The 18,966-nt window shown below is 44.8% G+C and overlaps 1 long non-coding RNA gene and 1 other non-coding gene across 2 annotated transcripts; one reads left to right on the top strand and one right to left on the bottom strand.

The window, feature by feature from the left end:
- Positions 1–410: 410 nt before the first annotated feature.
- On the bottom strand, positions 411–15,929 carry LOC125456658 (uncharacterized). The gene is made up of 4 exons (XR_009446100.1): positions 15,529–15,929; positions 14,667–14,751; positions 9,312–9,369; positions 411–504 (listed from the first exon to the last, which is right to left on the bottom strand). It is a non-coding gene; the product is annotated as an uncharacterized LOC125456658 (long non-coding RNA).
- trnar-ucu (transfer RNA arginine (anticodon UCU)) lies at positions 15,384–15,476 on the top strand. The gene is made up of 2 exons: positions 15,384–15,420; positions 15,441–15,476. It is a non-coding gene; the product is annotated as a tRNA-Arg (tRNA).
- Positions 15,930–18,966: the final 3,037 nt, after the last annotated feature.

Here is an 18,966-nt window from a genome sequence, read left to right as displayed (position 1 = left end):
CTGCCCAGGCAGTAACACCCGCGTTCCAAAGCAAATAATAATAAAAAATGTACTCAATGAAGCTCAATAGTTTCTGTTTATCTTTTTTTTAAACTATCCAGCTCTAATCTCCATAACAACTTGGCCAGAAAGTCATAGCCAGGAAATCAAATTACTTCCCCTTCTAGTAAATGATACAAAACCAGCAATTTTTTCATTTAAAGGCAGAACACCAGGGAATACTGGAAGTCTGAAACAAACACAGAGTATAACAAAGTGTGAAGCTGGACGAACACAGCAGGCCAAACAACATCTTAGGGGCACAAAAGCTGACGTTTCGGGCCTAGACCCTTTATCAGAAATGTCTCGGCCTGAAACATCAGCTTTTGTGACCCTAAGATGCTGCTTGGCCTGCTGTGTTCATCCAGCTCCACACTTTGTTATCTCGGATTCTCCAGCATCTGCAGTTCCTACTATCTCTCAAACACAGTGTATGTTGGAGAAATTCGGCAGGTCTGGCAGCATCTGTGGAGAGATAAACAGTCAAAGTTTCAAGTCTGGTATAATTCTTCAAAGCGCCAAAAAAATTATTCATTCATCCGTTTCATTTTGGTTGAAAGTGTTGACTCACAAATATTAGGTTCATCACAACATATAGACCGACAGGGATGTCTCAGTGCTACAGTCGCTGTTGTTGTGTCTGTTTTACAACCAGAACACGGGTACAATAATGTTAAACTTCTATCCTAGACTGTGCAAGAAGTAAACTATGTAACTGAGCGTTCACATAGGCAGATTGTGCAGCATGTAAAAGTAGATGATGTTTAGTTAAAGGGATTTCATTAACTTGATTTAGAATAAAAGTCACTCAATTAGCAGCAATGAAGACATGGACAGAAAGGTTTGCAGCATTGATTCAAATTCACTGTTTAGGTAGCAAACATCAGCCCTTCTTCAAAAACCCTGCCTTGACCTCAGGCCTCGAATCAGCTCAGCACCACTCTCTCACATTCCCTTCCTATCCCTCAATTATCTTGCTAGCCTCTTCAAAAGAAAACCCTCAAAACCACTCTTTTAGAGCCAGCCTTTAGTAACTTCAAACCTCACCCTTCCTGATTCCACAACTATCTTTTTTGTGGATATTGGTGCTTTGGGGTGTTCTCGACCTGAAAGGTGCTCTGAAAATGCAAGTTATCGTTGAGTCTGGAAATTATGGTTAAAGAAAGAATTTCTATAATGTTGGACCCTTCCAAACACTATAAGGAGTAGTTTTAGTAACTACTTGGTGGTGCAGGCCAAGATTATCTTCTGCTGTTTTGGCATATTGCAAATTCAGTGTGGCAGAAATCTATTCAGCTGTCCATGAGAATCAAGGGGTTCAGAGATAACGGGAACTGCAGATGCTGGAGAATCCGAGATAACAAAGTGTGGAGCTAGATGAACACAGCAGGCCAAGCTGCACCTTACGAGATCAAAAGCTGACATTTCGGGCCTAGACCCTTCATGGGCACCCGCATGGGCCCAAGCTATGCCTGCCTTTTTACAGGATACGTGGAACAGTCCCTTTTCCACTGTTACACTAGCACTATCCCCCACCTCTTCCTCTGCTACATCAATTACTGCATCAGCGCTGCCTCGGGCTCCCATGAGGAGCTTGAACATTTGATCAACATCACTAACACCTTTCACCCCCAACCTCAAGTTCACCTGGACCATCTCCGATACCTCTCTCTCCTTCTGGACCTCTCTGTCTCCTTCTCTGGTAACCACCTCAAAACGTCTATTTCAAGCCCACCGACTCCCACAGCTACCTGGACTACACCTACTCTCACCCACCTTCCTGCAAGAATGTAACCCCCTGCTCCCAATTCCTCCACCTCCGTCGCATCTGCTCCCAAAATGAGGCATTTCACTTTCAGACATCCTAGATGTCGTCATTTTTCAAGGACTGAAATGCCTTTGACCACATCTCTCGCGTTTTCTGCAACTCATCCCTCACGCCCTCTCCCCGCAATAACAACCAAAACAGAATCCCCCTCGTCCTCACGTACCACCCCACCAATCTCCAGATCCAATACATCATCCTGCGACACTTCCGCCATCTGCAATCCGACCCCACCACCAAAGATATTTTTCCATCCCCACCCTTGTCTGCTTTCTGGAGAGACCACTCTCTCCGTGACTCCCTTGTCCACTCCACACTCCCCACCAGCCCACCATGCCCGGCACTTTCCCCTGCAACCGCAGGAAGTGCTACACCTGCCCCCACACCTCCTCCCTCACCCCTATCCCAGGCCCAAGAAGACTTTCAACATGCAGATGTTCACCTGCACATCTGCTAATGTGGTATACTGCATCCATTGTACCCAATGTGGCCTCCTCTATACCGGGGAAGCCATTTGTAGATCACTTTGTACAGCACCTGCGCTCAGTTCGTGACAAACGACAGCACCTCCCAGCCGCGAACCACTTCAACTCCCCCTCCCTCTCCTCAGATGACATGTCCATCCTGGGCCTCCTGCAGTGCCACAACCATGCTACCCGAAGGTTGCAGGAACAGCAACTCATATTCCGCTTGGGAACCCTGCAGCCCAATGGTATCAATGTGGACTTCACAAGCTTCAAAATCTCCCCTTCCCCCACTGCATCCCCAAACCAGCCCAGCTCGTCCCCTCCCCCCACTGCATCACACAACCAGCCCAGCTCATCCCCTCCCCCCACTGCATCCCAAACCAGCCCAGCTTGTCTCCACCTTCCAACCTGATGCCCTTTCTCCCACCTATCCCCTCCTCCCACCTCAACACTCACCCCCACCTCCTACCTATCAGCCTCTTCCCCACCTCCTTGACCTGTCTGTCTTCCCTGGACTGACCTATCCCCACCCACACTCACCTTTACTGGCTCTATCCCCGCCTCTTTGACCTGTCCGTCTCCTCTCCACCTATCTACTCCTTTATCCATCTTTCATCCGCCTCCCCCCCCTCTCTCTATTCATTTCAGAATCCCCTTCCCCTCCCCTACTTCTGAAGAAGGGTCCAGATTCAAATGTCAGCTTTTCTGCTCCTCTAATGCTGCTTGGCCTGCTGTGTTCCTCCAGCTCCACACTTTGTTATCGCAGATTGTCTAGCATTGGCTACTATCGCTTCCATGTTTGTGAACCCTGATATGTACTCCATCTGATGGGAATGAAAAGGTGTAACATGAATCTACTCTGTAGACAGATTATCAGTGGCACTATACTCGTACATATTACAGGGATTTATGCCTTTCTGTCTGTCTTGTTCGGAGATCTTGGTATGTCTGTGGTTTACTTAGTGAGGGGATAATCTCATTCTTGTCAGTTGTCTAATTATTAATCGGAACATATACCACTATCCCCAAGGGTGGAAGGACATTAAATAAGTTATCTTATTTGGATTGATGTGATATGTGTGATAATGGAAACCCAGATGTAAATTCCATTCAGAGACAGAAGTAGCAACTGGATATCAGAGCCAGATAAATCTGCAGAAATCCCTCACACTGTAAAAGACTGACTGGGCTACCACTTGAACTAGGAGTTTTTTGTACTTTGCTCCAGGTAACTCTACAAATCTTTGGAATAATATGTTCGTGTTAGACAAACTACAGAGCACTGTGTTGGCAAGCATTTTGGCTCGAACATTTCACACCTGTAGGGGCTTTTAGACCTTCACATTTGTGGTCTACATCTTTCTACACTGAGCTGTGGTAATTAGACTGCCCTTCTATGGGGAGACAGCACAGATGGTTTCCCTGCCAAAAGTAGACTTTCATTATAATTGTAAATAGTACTTTACAATACATTTCAACTTGAATATTACAAAATTTGCAAAAGTTCAGCTATAGAGATTGGAACAAGGGCCGGCTGGATCTGATTGGTGCAGGTTAACAATCCCAATCAGTCAATCAGGGAACCCTGGCTGACAGACATAAACAGGAGATTTACAGAGCCTCATTCTAGGGACTGGCTCTGAACTGGGTGGTCAGAGCCCATGTGCTGTGCTCATGCAAACTCAGGGATGATGATTGTGAAGCTGTGAGCATTGTTCACAATACATGGACTCCTGGAAGTATTGGTCACGGACAATGGGACATCATTTCCCATTAGGGATTTTGAGTATTTCCTAAAGTCGAATGGCATTCGGCATGTTCAGACAGCTCCATACCATCCATCGTCCAATGGTGTAGGGGAAAGAGCCGTCCAAACATTGCAGGCAGGCTTAAAGAAGCAGCCTACAGCTTCAATCGATAGCAAACTGACCTGGTTCCTGTTTGATTATAGGACCATCCCTCAGGGGACAACAGGGATGGCTCCAGCAAAGTTGCTGATGAGGAGAAGTATGTAGTTTTATTAAGGCTCACACCCTGAGGTTTGCAATTCCTGGGAGTACTGTGGCTGAAAGGCCTTAGTCAGCAACTGTGGCCACTTCCCTCAGCACATCCTCCTGTACCTTGAAATGTACTGGACTGCATTACTCAATTGAGAACAACTCCTTGTGTTTTGGGCAAACCAAGAAGCAACTTTCACTGAGTGGATGGCCTTCCAGAAACTTTCTGATCAAATTTGGAGTTGGGTAGGACTGCTCTCCCTCTCCAGAGAGAGTGTACACATATCAATTCAAAAGGAACTCTATCTGTGTGGATTTCTCAGTTGCTTGATTCAGAGAAAGTCAAACTCTTACTTGCCAGAAACTTCTTAAAGCCTACTTATTAGGTCTAGGGCTGATCATGTGTCCTGTAGAGATTCATCTCTAATTTATGTTTCATAACACTACTGTGAAGTGCCTTGGGCTGTTGTACCACATTAAAGGTGATTTTTAAATGCAAGTTCTTGTTGATAACCACGATGATGGCTATAATGATCATCAGCCACTCTGCCCACATACAACTAACATTGGAGTCAGTGCTTATTTTGTGAGCTGAATCGAGCTAGCATCAGCACGAGAATTGGTTCATTTGTAAAGATATATTCAAACAGTTCACACTGTGCTGTGATTAGATAGTAGTGCCTGGAACATGACCTCTGCAGCAGTGATTGTCAATTTTATTTAGTTGATATTAATCCTTCTCAAATGCTTTAATAAACATGGACTCCTGAACTAAATCAGGATACTATATAATACTCATCACACGAATGTGCTGCACTTAAAGAATGGTTTCATAACACATTTGAGGAAACAGGAATGGTTACAAATATCAGTGAGATGGGGCTTGTTGCTTAGAATCCCTATAGTGCGGAAGCAGGCCATTCAACCCATACCAATCCTCCAAAGAGCATCCCAACCAGATCCACCCCATCCCTGTAATCCCAAATATACCATGGTCAATCCACCTAATCTGTATCAGAGATAATGGGAACTGCAGATGCTGGAGAATCCAAGAGAACAAAGTGTGGAGCTGGATGAACACAGCAGGCCCAGCAGCATCTTAGGAGCACAAAAGCTGACGTTTCGGGCGTAGACCCTTCTTTGAACTGTTAGAGAAAACTCACACAGACACAGGGAGAGCATGCAAACTCCACACAGACAGTCACCTAAGGGTGGATTCAAACCCAGGCCCCTGGTACTGTGAGGTAGCAGTGCTAACCACTGAGCTACCACACCATCCAGCTTGCTACTTGCGACTGTCAGTCTCTCCCTGGACACCATCCCCCCCTTCTTTGGTGAGGAACCCAGTCCCTTCTACACCCTGCTCCCAGCTCCAAGTTCACATTTCCTATTTCTTTGCAGACCCTTTGAAAAATGTGTAAGAAGGCCAGGGAGCTGCAGATCCAAGTTTTAGAAGTACTTGTGGGAATGTCATTTGCTGATTTCATTGAATCAATTTTACAGCTTGCGACTGGAAATGCTGAAGCAATTTTCAATCCATCTTTTTTGTAAGTGTGTTGTGTTGTTGCTGAACTGGCACACAATCCCAAACTAGTAAGTGGTACCCACAGATCTGAAAGGACACTTTGGAATGTGTTACACTTTCTACCTCCTATTCATGGTGTTGTGATGAATATTCTGAGAGGAACTCTAACCTGTCTAGGGCAGATTGTGCCAGGGTCCAGGGGGGCTTAAAACATCAAAAAAATGCCAGTGTGGCAGGGAGCCCCCAACCACGACATTTAACTGGGGCAAACTCAAAACAGGCTGGAGAAACTTCAGCAGATGTGCCTGCATTTGTGGAGAGAGGAAAACAGTTAACGGTTCCAGTCCAGTACAATCCTTCCTCAGAGCTGAAGAACTGTTCTTTTGGACTCAAAACATTAACTCTGTTTCACCCTCCACAAACGCTGCCAGACCTACTGAGTTCCTCCAGCCTTCTCTCTGTTTCACATTTCCAGCACCTGCAGTATTTTGCTTTTACTTAGTTATTTCTAAACACGTGATAAACCGCTGTGCGATAAGTAATTTAAATCTCCAAAAACAATCCCAAACGATTCACGATTTTAATCCTGCGGTTAATCTAGCCAACCTGTTCAGGCGTGTTCCAAAACACTGCACACGCCAGGCGGGATTTGACCCCAGACTGGCTAGCCTTGTGGGCGGGACACTGCCGCCGTATGTAACCCTGCACTTCGGCTTTAAGTGGCGTTTTGCAGGTCTCCTGGAAGTCTGAAACTTGCCAGACTCAACAAGGCGAGAGTACGGTGGCAGAGCTGTAAAGCTGAATCCTTTAAATACTGAACTATAGCATTTGCTTCTTTTTCCTGGATGAAGCGTTGTTAGCTCACAATGTTTGGTCTGCCGATGTGCTTTCACTGCTCTAGAGGTGATTTCTAAAACTTTGGGTGGTCCATTTGTCTGTTCACCTTGAGCGTTTTGTGGTCGCTTTGATGCTGCTGTCAGCCTTCCCAGCGCCAAGGAGACCAATTTTACCCCGGACCTCTAGCGAAGAACATGATTGACATCATTCAGCTATCTGAAGGGACACACCTCAATCACTTGCCGCTCTAAAGGACAGAGGGAGAGCGAGTAATGCCCCAGCTCACAAAGTGCCCCGCAGAGGAGGTTTAGCAGCTCGTTGCTGCCATCTGCAGCCTTGTGGGGTGAAATGCAGTGAGGATAAAACATGGACAGTCAACCCATTGTCTCTGCCTGCTCCTGCCCCACTGAGTTCTTCTCCTCCTACTTCAACTCCATTCTTTCCCACTTTGGTCCAGAAACTCCCCATCTATGTTCAGAATACAACCCACATCCTCCACCTTTTCCAAAGCTTTCCATTCCCCAATTTCATCTTCACCATGGGCATTCAGTCCCTATATACCTGTATCCGTCACAAGGATATCCTAAAAACCATCTGCTTCTTCCTCTCCCATAAGCCCACCCAGTCCCCTTCCACTGACACTCTCATTCATTTGGCAGAGCTGGTATTCACCCTCAACAATTTTTCCTTTGATTCTTCCCACTTTCTACAAACCAAAGGGGAGGCTACAGTTACCCACGTGGCCCCAAGCTATGCCTGCCTCTTTGTAGGATTTATAGAACAGTCCCTCTTCTACAAATACACCGGACCACCCCTCATCTTTTTCTCTGCTACATTGGTGACTGCATCGGTGCTGCGTCGTGCCCCCGCAAGGAGCTCAAACTATTCATCAAATTCGCCAACACCTTCCACCCCACCTTCAAATTCACCTGGACCATTTCCAACATCTCCATCCCCTTCCTGGACTTCTCAATCTCCATCTCTGGTAACGGACATCCACTGACTCCTGCAATTATCTTGACTACCCATCCTCTCACCCACCATCCTGTGAAAATTCCCATACAATTCCTCTGCCTCCGCTGCATCCAATCCCAGGATGAGGCATTCTGTTCCCAGGACTTCCCACTTTAGAGACCGTAGTTTTCCCTCCTCTGTTAGTAAGGATTCCCTCAACCGTATCTCCCCCATTTGCCGTGCTTCTTCCCTCAAGTCCTTTCCCCACAACAACAATAAGGATAAGAGTTCTCATACCACTCCATCAACATCCAATACAATGCATCATCCTCTGACATTTCCACCTCCTACAATGAAATCCTTTACTCCAGATGCAGTCTCCTGTATATTGGGGAGACCAAATGTAGACTCGGGGACCAGTTTGCAGAGGGTCTACGCTGTGCACACACCAACCAACCCAACCTTACGGTTACCATCCACTTTAACTCGCCCTCCTGCTCCCCTGGCAACATGTCCACCCTTGGCCTCCTCCACTGTCAGAGTGAGGCCAAACGTAAACTGGAGGAACAACACCTGATATTTCACCTTGGGAGCTTACAGCCCAATGGTCTGAATATTAACTTTACCAGCTTCAAAATCTCTCCTCCCCAACCTGTCCATCTTCTTATTCATTTATCTGCTCCACCCTTCCCACTGACCAACCACAATTACCCCCTCCCTGCATCCACCTACTTCCATCTCGCCTCCCCTCCCCCAGCCCCACCTCACTCCTATTTATTTCTGGGCTCCCCTTCCCCTCCCCAGTCCTGACGAAGGGTTTCAACTTGTAATATTGTCTTTCCTGCTCCTTGGATGCCGTCTGACCTGCTGTGCTTTTTTAGCTTCACATTTATTGACTCAAAACATGACCATGTTTTCTGGCCGACATCTCTGTCTCAGGCTTGCTGCGGTGTTCCAGTGAAGCTCAGTGCAAGCTGGAAGAACAGGAACTCATTTTCCGCTGGGGAACTCTACAGCCTTTTGAACTCAATTTTGAATTCAACAATTTCAGGGCTTCAGCACCTTTCCCCATGCTTTCTCTACCCTCTTGCTTACCTTTTGGCTATGCTAAATCTTTTAATTCTGCCTTTTGTAACCAAGTGGACACCAGTGAAGGGTCTAGGCCCGAAACGTCAGCTTTTGTGCTCCTGAGATGCTGCTTGGCCTGCTGTGTTCATCCAGCTCCACACTTTGTTATCTCGGACACCAGTGAACAGTCACTTTGTGCACTTTTCACTGTACTTATCTATTCTTATACTTAGTACATGTAACGAATAAATAAATCTAAAAATCCAAGTCTTTACCCATCAATTACTCCATTTTGTGTCATTTTGTTGTTAAGAGCGCAATATTATCGTACATTTTTATAGTTATATTGCTTTTTCTCTCTCACATGCTTACTAAATTCCTTTAAAGATTCATTACTTTGATCCCTGAGATCGTATAATGAAGAGAGGTTAAGTAGCTTGGGCCTATAAGTCATGAAAATAACAAGAATGAGAAGTGATTTTATTGAAACTTATATAAAGCTTTCACTGAGGATGTTTCCCTTGCAGGTCAATCTAGGGGAAACAATTTCACAATAAGGTGTTTCCCATACAAGACCAAGGTGAGGAGAGATTGCTTACCTCAAGCAGTCATTAGTCTTTGGAAATTTCTTCAACATTGAGCAGTGGATTCTGGAGGCTGGGACACAAATATTGAGAGCTGAGTCAGATAGATTTGATTTATTGAGAGGCGAAGCAGACTCAATGGATCAAATTCATTTTTAAAAATTCTTTCATGGAGATGTGAGTGTTTCAGACAAGGCCAGCATTTGTCACCCAGCCATAACTGCAGGCCTGGAGTCATATGTGGCCAGACCATGTGAAAATGGTAGATTTCCTTCCCTAAAAGGTCATTAGTGAACTATATAGGCTTTTAACAACAATCAATTAATTGTAGTTTATTACAAATGGTAATCAGTATTTTAAATTCCCAACTCTAACTCAGTGATATTACCACTACCTGTGCTCTTACGTCTCATGGCCAGCATCATTTAATAGTAAAACAAACTATTTTTCTCATCAAATCCATTTAATTTGTGCAATCCTGTAATTTGTGGTATTTTACTGACTCCACCTCTGTAAGTAAAACTAAAATAGTAAATCAAATATCAACTTTACGTGCCAAATTGCATGAACAGCACTTCTATTTTTGAATGAGGTGGTAATGAGTTCATGTCCTACTTTGGGAGGTGTGAGTACAAAACATAAGCTGATACAGGTAAGGGGTTGTGCTGTGCACTGCTGGAGGTGCTGTCCTTTGGTGGAGATGTGAAACTGATGTGCTGCCTGCCATCCCAGGTGCATGTAAAATATTCCATGGCTTAATTTTGAAAATAAATAGCAGGGGAGAGCTCCCTGATATTTTAGCTACTGTCCCTGACCCAACATCACTCAAGACAATGTCAAATGTTGACTTCCCTGCTCCTCAGATGCTGTCTGACCCACTGTGCTTTTCCAGCTCCACATTTATTGACTCTAGCTTGCAGCATCTGCAGTCCTTACTGTCTCCAAATTACCCAAGACAGATTACCTGGTCACCGCTATTTCTGGAGCTTGGACAACAAAATGTGAGGCTGGATGAACACAGCAGGCCAAGCAGCATCTCAGGAGCACAAAAGCTGACGTTTCGGGCCTAGACCCTTCATCAGAGAGGGGGATGGGGTGAGGGTTCTGGAATAAATAGGGAGAGAGGGGGAGGTGGACCGAAGATGGAGAGAAAAGAAGATAGGTGGAGAGAGTATAGGTGGGGAGGTGGGGAGGGGATAGGTCAGTCCAGGGAAGACGGACAGGTCAAGGAGGTGGGATGAGGTTAGTAGGTAGATGGGGGTGTGGCTTGGGGTGGGAGGAAGGGATGGGTGAGAGGAAGAACAGGTTAGGGAGGCAGAGACAGGTTGGATTGGTTTTGGGATGCAGTGGGTGGAGGGGAAGAGCTGGGCTGGTTGTGTGGTGCAGTGGGGGGAGGGGACGAACTGGGCTGGTTTAGGGATGCAGTAGGGGAAGGGGAGATTTTGAAACTGGTGAAGTCCACATTGATACCATTAGGCTGCAGGGTTCCCAGGCGGAATATGAGTTGCTGTTCCTGCAACCTTCGGGTGGCATCATTGTGGCACTGCAGGAGGCCCATGATGGACATGTCATCTAAAGAATGGGAGGGGGAGTGGAAATGGTTTGCGACTAGGAGGTGCAGTAGTTTGTTGCGAACTGAGCAGAGGTGTTCTGCAAAGCGGTCTCCAAGCCTCTGCTTGGTTTCCCCAATGTAGAGTGAGTCACACCGGGTACAATGGATGCAGTATACCACATTGGCAGATGTGCAGGTGAACCTCTGCTTAATGTGGAATGCCATCTTGGGGCCTGGGATAGGGGTGAGGGGGGAGGTGTGGGGGCACGTGTAGCATTTCCTGCGGTTGCAGGGGAAGGTGCCGGGTGTGGTGGGGTTGGAGGGCAGTGTGGAGCGAACAAGGGAGTCACGGAGAGAGTGGTCTCTCTGGAAAGCAGACAGGGGTGGGGATGGAAAAATGTCTTGGGTGGTGGGGTCGGATTGTAAATGGCGGAAGTGTCGGAGGATGATGCGTTGTATCCAGAGGTTGGTGGGGTGGTGTGTGAGAACGAGGGGGATCCTCTTAGGGCGGTTGTGGCGGGGGCGGGGTGTGAGGGACGTGTTGCGGGAAATTCGGGAGACGCGGTCGAGGGCGTTCTCGATCACTGTGGGGGGAAAGTTGCGGTCCTTGAAGAACTTGGACATCTGGGATGTGCGGGAGTGGAATGTCTTGTCGTGGGAGCAGATGCGGCGGAGGCGGAGGAATTGGGAATAGGGGATGGAATTTTTGCAGGAGGGTGGGTGGGAGGAGGTGTATTCTAGGTAGCTGTGGGAGTCGGTGGGCTTGAAATGGACATCAGTTACAAGCTGGTTGCCTGAGATGGAGACTGAGAGGTCCAGGAAGGTGAGGGATGTGCTGGAGATGGCCCAGGTGAACTGAAGGTTGGGGTGGAAGGTGTTGGTGAAGTGGATGAACTGTTCGAGCTCCTCTGGGGAGCAAGAGGCGGCGCCGATACAGTCATCAATGTACCGGAGGAAGAGGTGGGGTTTGGGGCCTGTATAGGTGCGGAAGAGGGACTGTTCCACGTAACCTACAAAGAGGCAGGCATAGCTGGGGCCCATTTCTGGAGCTTGTTGTGTGTAATTTGGCCAATGTGTTCCCATCTACAACAATGACAACTTGTCAACAAGTACTTGAGATTGTCTATAAAATGTTTTGGGATGTTATGAAAGGCATTATGTAAATGGAAATCTTAAAATTAATTATTTTCTCTATTTCCTAATGAATGTTATCTTTTATATCCTTCGCAACTCCTCTTGCTAGTGAATTGTTTGAACATATTAAGATGCTGGCCCCATCTTAGTCCGAGAAATACTCACTGTTACCAGGAGTCTTTTTATTTGTTTGAAATGGAAGAAAGACCCCCTTAGATTTAAGATAATAAAATGTGAGGCTGGATGAACACAGCAGGCCAAGCAGCATCTCAGGAGTCAACAGAAGATAAAGGACAGCAGGATATTTATGGTGACAAGAGACTTCAGAAATTTTCTCCCTCCAGATCCTGAGAGGGGTGACTGAATACAGAATGAAGAAGTATTATAGTAAGAAGGTAAACAAAAGCAGATTTGTTAGTACAGAACATAAACATTGCTAAACATACACATAAAGAAAGAGAGTAGGCCACTTGGCCTTTTGAGCCTGTCACACCCTTCAATAAGATCATGGCTGATTTGGTTTTAACATCAACTCTACATTCCTGCTTATTCCTTCCATAGAATCCCTACAGTATGGAAACAGGCCATTCAGCCCAAAAAGTCCACTCTGACCCTCCAAACAGTCATAGAGTAATACAATGTGGAAACAAGCCCTTCAGCCCAAACTGGTCCATGTTGACTATGGTGCCCACTCAGCTAGTTCCAATTGCCTCCATTTAGTCCATATTCCTCTAAACCCTTCTCATTCATGTACCTAACCACTCACTGCCTCACCCACTTTCTCTGACAGCCCATTTCATATATGCACCACTCTCTTCTTGAAGAAGTTGCCCCTCAGATCATTCTTAATACTTTCCCCTATCACCTTAAACCTAGGGTCTCTAGTTTAAAACTCTGCATCCCTGGAAAAAAGACTATATGCATTCATCCTATCCATGCTCCTCATGATTTTATACATTTCAATAAGGTCACCCCTCATTCTCCTACATTCTAAGGAATAAAGTCCTATCCTGGCCAATGTCTCCCTACAACTCAGGCCTTCTAGTCCTGGTAACATCCTTGCAAATCTTCTTTGCACACTTTCCTGCTTAACTATGTCTTTCCTATATTCCTCAGATCCTATAACAGGGTTACCAAAACTATACACAATACTCAAAGTGCAGCCTCACCAATGGCTTATATAACTGTTACATAACATCCCAAATCCTATACTGAATGCCTCAACCGATGAAGGCCATCATGCTAAATGACTTCTTAACCACCCTGTCTACCTGTGACACCACTTTCACAAACTAGGTACCTGTACTCCTAGCTCCCTCAGTTCCACAATACTCCCCATGACCTTACAATTATTGTATCAGTCATACCTTGGATTGACTTTCCAAAATCCAACACCTCACACTTATCTGTATTGAATTGCATTTGCTGATCCTCAGCCCACTTCCCCAATCTGATCAAAATCCCTCTGTAATTTTTGATAACCTTCTACACTATCAAAGATACCTCCTAATTTTGTATCATTCACAAATTTACTAATCATGCCTTGTACATTCACATCCAGATCATTTATGTAAATAACAAATAGCAAAGGTCCCAGTACCGAACCCTGTGGCACACCACTAGTCACAGGCCTCCAGTCCAAGAAACAACCTTCAACCATCACTCTCTGCTTCCTAGCATTGAGCCGATTTTGAATCCAATTAGCTCGCTCTCCGTGGATGCCATGCGACCTAACCTTCATGACTAGACTGCTATGCGCGACCTTGTCAAAGGCCTTACTAAAGTCCATATAGACAATGTCCACTGATCTATCCTCCTCTTGATTATCTCTTTGAGAAACTGTAGAAGATTTGTCAGACATGACTTCCTCCCAGCCCCACCCACCCACACTCTATCCCTGTATTTCCTACGGCTAATGCACCCAACCCTCACCTCCCTGAACACTGTGGGTAATATAGTGTCCAATCCACCCAGCTTGCACATCATCGGACTGTGGGAGGAAACCAGAGCACCTGGCAGAAACGCACACAAGCAGTTGCCCAAGAGTGGAATCAAACGCTGTTCCTGTGAGGCAGCAGTGCTCACCACTAAACAACCCCGATGATCTTTTCCTAACAACAATCAATCTACCCCTGCCTTAAAATAAATTAATAAGTTCCAGAGGATACAGGCCTAGATCGTCTAGCCTTTCCTCATAAGGCAATCTGATCATTCCAAGTATTAATCCAGTAAAATCCAGTCTGGTCTAGACTAATCCAGTTCTGAAGAAGAGTCACCAGACTCAAACTGCTAACTTTGCTTTCTCCCTACTGATGTTGCCAGACCTGCTGAATTTTTCCAGCAATTTCTGTTTTTGGATTAGTAAACCTTGTCAGAACTGCTTCCAATGCTTTAACATCTTTCCATAAATACAGTAACCACTACAGTACACAGTACAGTATGCAGTCTCACCAGTGTTCTGTGTCACTGACCCATTACCTTCTTCCTCTTGCATTTAATTCTGTTTGCAATAAACCATATAATTACGTCAGCTTTCCTGATTTGTGCTTCAAGGTTTGATTTGTAATAACACAGAGTGGAGCTGGATGAACACAGCAGGCCAGGCAGCATCAGAGGAGCATGAAAGCTGATGTTTCAGTTTGGGACCCTTCTTCAGAAATTGATTTGTAATACTCTCTTCTAACCTCTTCTGTCAGGCAGACAAACACACCAATAGGTTGAAGAGCAGCTTCAGAAATTACTGGAAAAGTTCTGTAGATCCAGCAGCACCTGTGAAGAGAAATCAGAGTTAACGTTTCAGAACTGGTGATCTTCCTCAGTTCTGCTTTTGCAGCAACTTTCTGTTTTTGTTTCTGATTTACAGCATCTACGGTTCTTTTAGTTTTCAACAGCTTCTTCCCTGTTGTTATTAGACTACGGAATAGACCTCTAATTTCAATCTAATGTTGACCCTACTTCTGCGCATGTGCTGTGCAGTTGTAATCTTGTTTACCCTGGTCTGTCTCAGCACCCTTTGTCCCTTGTTTGTTACATCTCCCTCTACTGCTCGCAAAACAGAACTTTTCACTGTATTTAGGTAAGTGTGACAACAATAAATCAAATCAGATCAAAATCTTGATTCAAGGGGTAGTTCTCTAATGCAGACTATCAGTGTGATTGCAATTCCAACCAGCCTTTTGCTTCTCTTTCCCCTAACTTTCTGAGCTAAAGCTGTAGAGAGAGAAAGGGACTTAAATGAAATGCAACTCCTGGCGTCACTGACTGTACCACGTTGCAAAGTAAATCGAACAGTGATACAGTCAGAATGTTACAACGTATCGTGGTATCACATTGAAACTGTAGAGAACGAAACTTCGCTGCAGTTTGGTGGCACATTGAGCTTCGGGACCAATCCAACAGGCGGCTCCGTGGCGCAATGGATAGCGCATTGGACTTCTAGTTTAAAAAGCTTGTGAGGCATTCAAAGGTTCCGGGTTCGAGTCCCGGCGGAGTCGTCCCTTCAGTTTTAAAACCGCCGGGGGAGAAAAAAACTTTGCTTCCACTTACACTAGAAACCGAGAGTCGCTTTGGTATTCCCTGAAAGTTATTGCTTGGTACGGATCCGAAGGCAAACGGCAGCCCGAAAGTTGGATCGTGTGAAAAAGACGTGCGAAGAAACAGGAACAAAATAAAACAGCCCTTCGCCCCGTTTAAAATGAGGGGAGTGAGCGGAATCTTCGTTGCCCTTCCTTTTGGAGACGCTAACCGTTTTCAGTCGTCACTAAGCGGATCCTAAACTTGCTACTTTGCCTTGTGACTTTGTAAAACAAAAAAAACCTCTTTTACAAGTTTTACTCTCGCCAGTATTGCAATAAATCTGTACAATGTGGATATTTCACGTGTTTGCACTGCACGTTGTAAATCTTGCTTCGCTGCGGATCCATCACCTACTTTGATGCACATGCCCTTCGTAAACAAATAATGATTTCTCTCCAGAGCCAGAAATTGGACTGTATCCAAATTCCACTTCCGGGACTGGTGACCCAGTTTATTCCGCTCATCTCATCCCATGAAGTGAATCTCCATTAAATATCCTATTGCTTCTCGGAGAAGGAACACTTCAGCTGCAAGTCTTGCGAACACTGTGTATTGGACAGGTCGGTTTGTTGAAATTACACTGACGCACCACATTGGAACATGGTGGAAACAGTGAAGTTTTATTTCCCTTGCACTTTCAGTAATTTCCAATTTGAACTGTTTCGCCCTCAGGGTGTATTCCTTAACTGGATAGATTCATAGATTCATATGGCGCAGAAACAGGCCTTTTGGCCCAGAGTCTACTCCCACATAACTGCTTCTAGATGTGCGCTAATCGCCAATTTTGTGCACTTGTCTCATATCCTTGAATGTTAGGATATTTCAAGTGTTCATCCAAATTTTTTTTTAAAGTTTCCAGCCTCCGCTGAGGTTGCGTTCCCAAATCTCCTCTAAATCTGCTGCCCCTTACCCTAAAACTATGCCCACTTGTGATTGAACCCTCAACCAAGGGAAATAGCTGCTCTCGATCCAACCTGTCCACACCTTTCATAATCTTATTCACCTCAATCATGTATTCCCCTCGGTCTTCTTTGCTCTAAAGAAAACAATCCAAAACTTCCTAAGTCACTCCTTAAAGTTCAATTTCTCTATCCCAGACACATCCTGGTGAACTGCCTCTGTACCCCCACATCCTTCCTGTAGTGAGGGGACTAGAACTGCACACAGCACTCCACTTGGTCACAGCCTGATAAACTGTATAACTCCAACATTACCTCGTTGCTCTTATACTCTATGAAAGCAAGTGTCCCATATGCCTTCTAAACCATCCTATTCATGTGCACTGCTGACTTCAGGAATCTGTGAATAATTACCCCAAGATCTCTCTGTTTCTCTAAGCTACCCAATGTCCTGTCATTCAGTAAATACCCCCTCATCTTGTTTCTTCTTCCAAAGTGCATCACCTCACACTTATCAAGGATAAATACCATCTGCCACTGGTCTGCCCATATGACCAACCCATCTATATCTTACAGTATTCCATAACCATTTTATTCACTATTAATGGCCCTAATAATCTTGGTTTCATCTGCAAATTTGCTTAACATTGCCCTCCACATTTTCATCTGTATCATTTATGTATATAACAAACAATAAAGGTCCCAGTACTGATCCCTGTGGCACACCATTGGACACTGGACTCCAGGCACTCAATCAGCCTTCTACCACTACGCTTTGTGTCCTATTCCTAAACCTGTTTCTGATCCATCTCACCAAATTTCCATCAATTCCACTGTCTCAATCACTTTTCCATGTGGGACCTTGTCAAAAGCTTTGCTAAAGTCCATATGAACTATATCAACTGAACTTCCCTCATTCACACACTTGATCACATTTTTGAAAATTTCTAACAAATTTGCCATAACCTCCCTCTGATAAAGCCATGCTGACTATCCCTAATTAACCCATACCTTTCAAAGTGGGTATAAATACTCGCCTTCAGAATTTTCTCCAATAGTTTCCCACCACTTACTGTTTTTTATATTGAAGCACATAGGATTCTGTAAGGAGACAAGTTTAATTTTATTGTACATTCTGTAAATTTCAAGTGGAAATGTTTTGTACTGGACTTTTAAAATACATATGAATAAAGTATTTTTTTGGAGAGAATTCGCTCTATTATTGTCAATGCCATGACTTTTCCTGGAAGTTAATTTTGTTTTAAAGAAGGATTTATTTATATTAATTTGAAATGTACTCTTCATCAGCTTGGCTGTGTGTTTTCTTGTCCTACCCTTACAGTTTAAGTAATATTCACCCAACCCATCTCTTAACCATGTTGTAAATTGCGTCTCAGATGTCTCCATTCTGAGCCAAAAAACCAAAGTTTATCCCATCTTCCCTCAAAGCTTAGACAGCAGAAATCATCCTTATGATACGTGTCTGCAACACTTCCAGTGTTTAAATAACTCCCACAAGCCAGCCTGAACTAATAGGGGACACAAGATTCAGTTATATATTCTTCCAGTTTTTTTTGTCTGAGGCCTGATCAATTTAATGTGCTTTCCTTTTAAATAAGGTGCCAAACATGCAGGCTATCTTAACTACTTATTTTATTGTATTAGGTTATCTTGCCTGAATCAAGATAACTGGCCAGTGGCTGACACAACCTGGCTCTACTATGTTCCTCCCTTCTACTAGCTTACATGACTAAAATTTCTGTTAATGGATGTGAGTTTGCTCGCTGAGCTGGAAGGTTAGTTTTCAGACGTTTCGTCACCATTCTAGGTAACATCATCAGTGAGCCTGTACATCACCAACCCAAGGAAACCTAACCAGATAAATAGAAAGCGGGACATAACACCAGTGCTTCGTCGGAGGCTCACTGATGATGTTACCTAGAATGGTGACGAAACGTCTGAAAACTAACCTTCCAGCTCAGCAAGCAAACTCACATCCAGAACCTCAACCTGAGCTACAAATCTTCTCAAAACTCACTATTTCCGTTAATACTCCCCTCACCCCACCCTAGCTCACATCTTTCTTTAGTTTTGATTCTATCACCTCTCATAGCCACATTGAGTTCAACTTGCTTATGAAATTCCCCTCCTGTTACCTTGTTCCTGTTCCCACTGAACTGCTAATTACCCAATTTCCCTTCCTGACTCCCATGTTATATTGTGAATGGTTTTCTCCCTTCAGGGTTGTCCCTAATGACCCTCTTTCCTTTAAATCACTTCCATCAGTTGTCACTTCACAAAGCAACCATTGACCTGCACGTCCATGCAAACCACCATCCCATAACCCTGTGGGCCGAAGGGCCTGTTTCTATGCTGCATGGGTCAAACAGACCCTTTGGTCCAACCAGTCCATGCTGAACATAATCCCAAACTAAACTAGTCCCATCTACATGCTCCTGGTCCATATGCCTCAAAACCTTTACTATTCATGTAGTTACCCAAATGTCTT

The sequence above is a fragment of the Stegostoma tigrinum genome, chromosome 8 (assembly GCF_030684315.1).
Source record: "Stegostoma tigrinum isolate sSteTig4 chromosome 8, sSteTig4.hap1, whole genome shotgun sequence".
In the NCBI taxonomy this organism is placed as follows: Eukaryota; Metazoa; Chordata; class Chondrichthyes; order Orectolobiformes; family Stegostomatidae; genus Stegostoma; species Stegostoma tigrinum.
The sequence above is the reverse complement of the archived record's forward strand: the minus strand, read 5'-3'. Positions and strand labels throughout refer to the sequence as shown.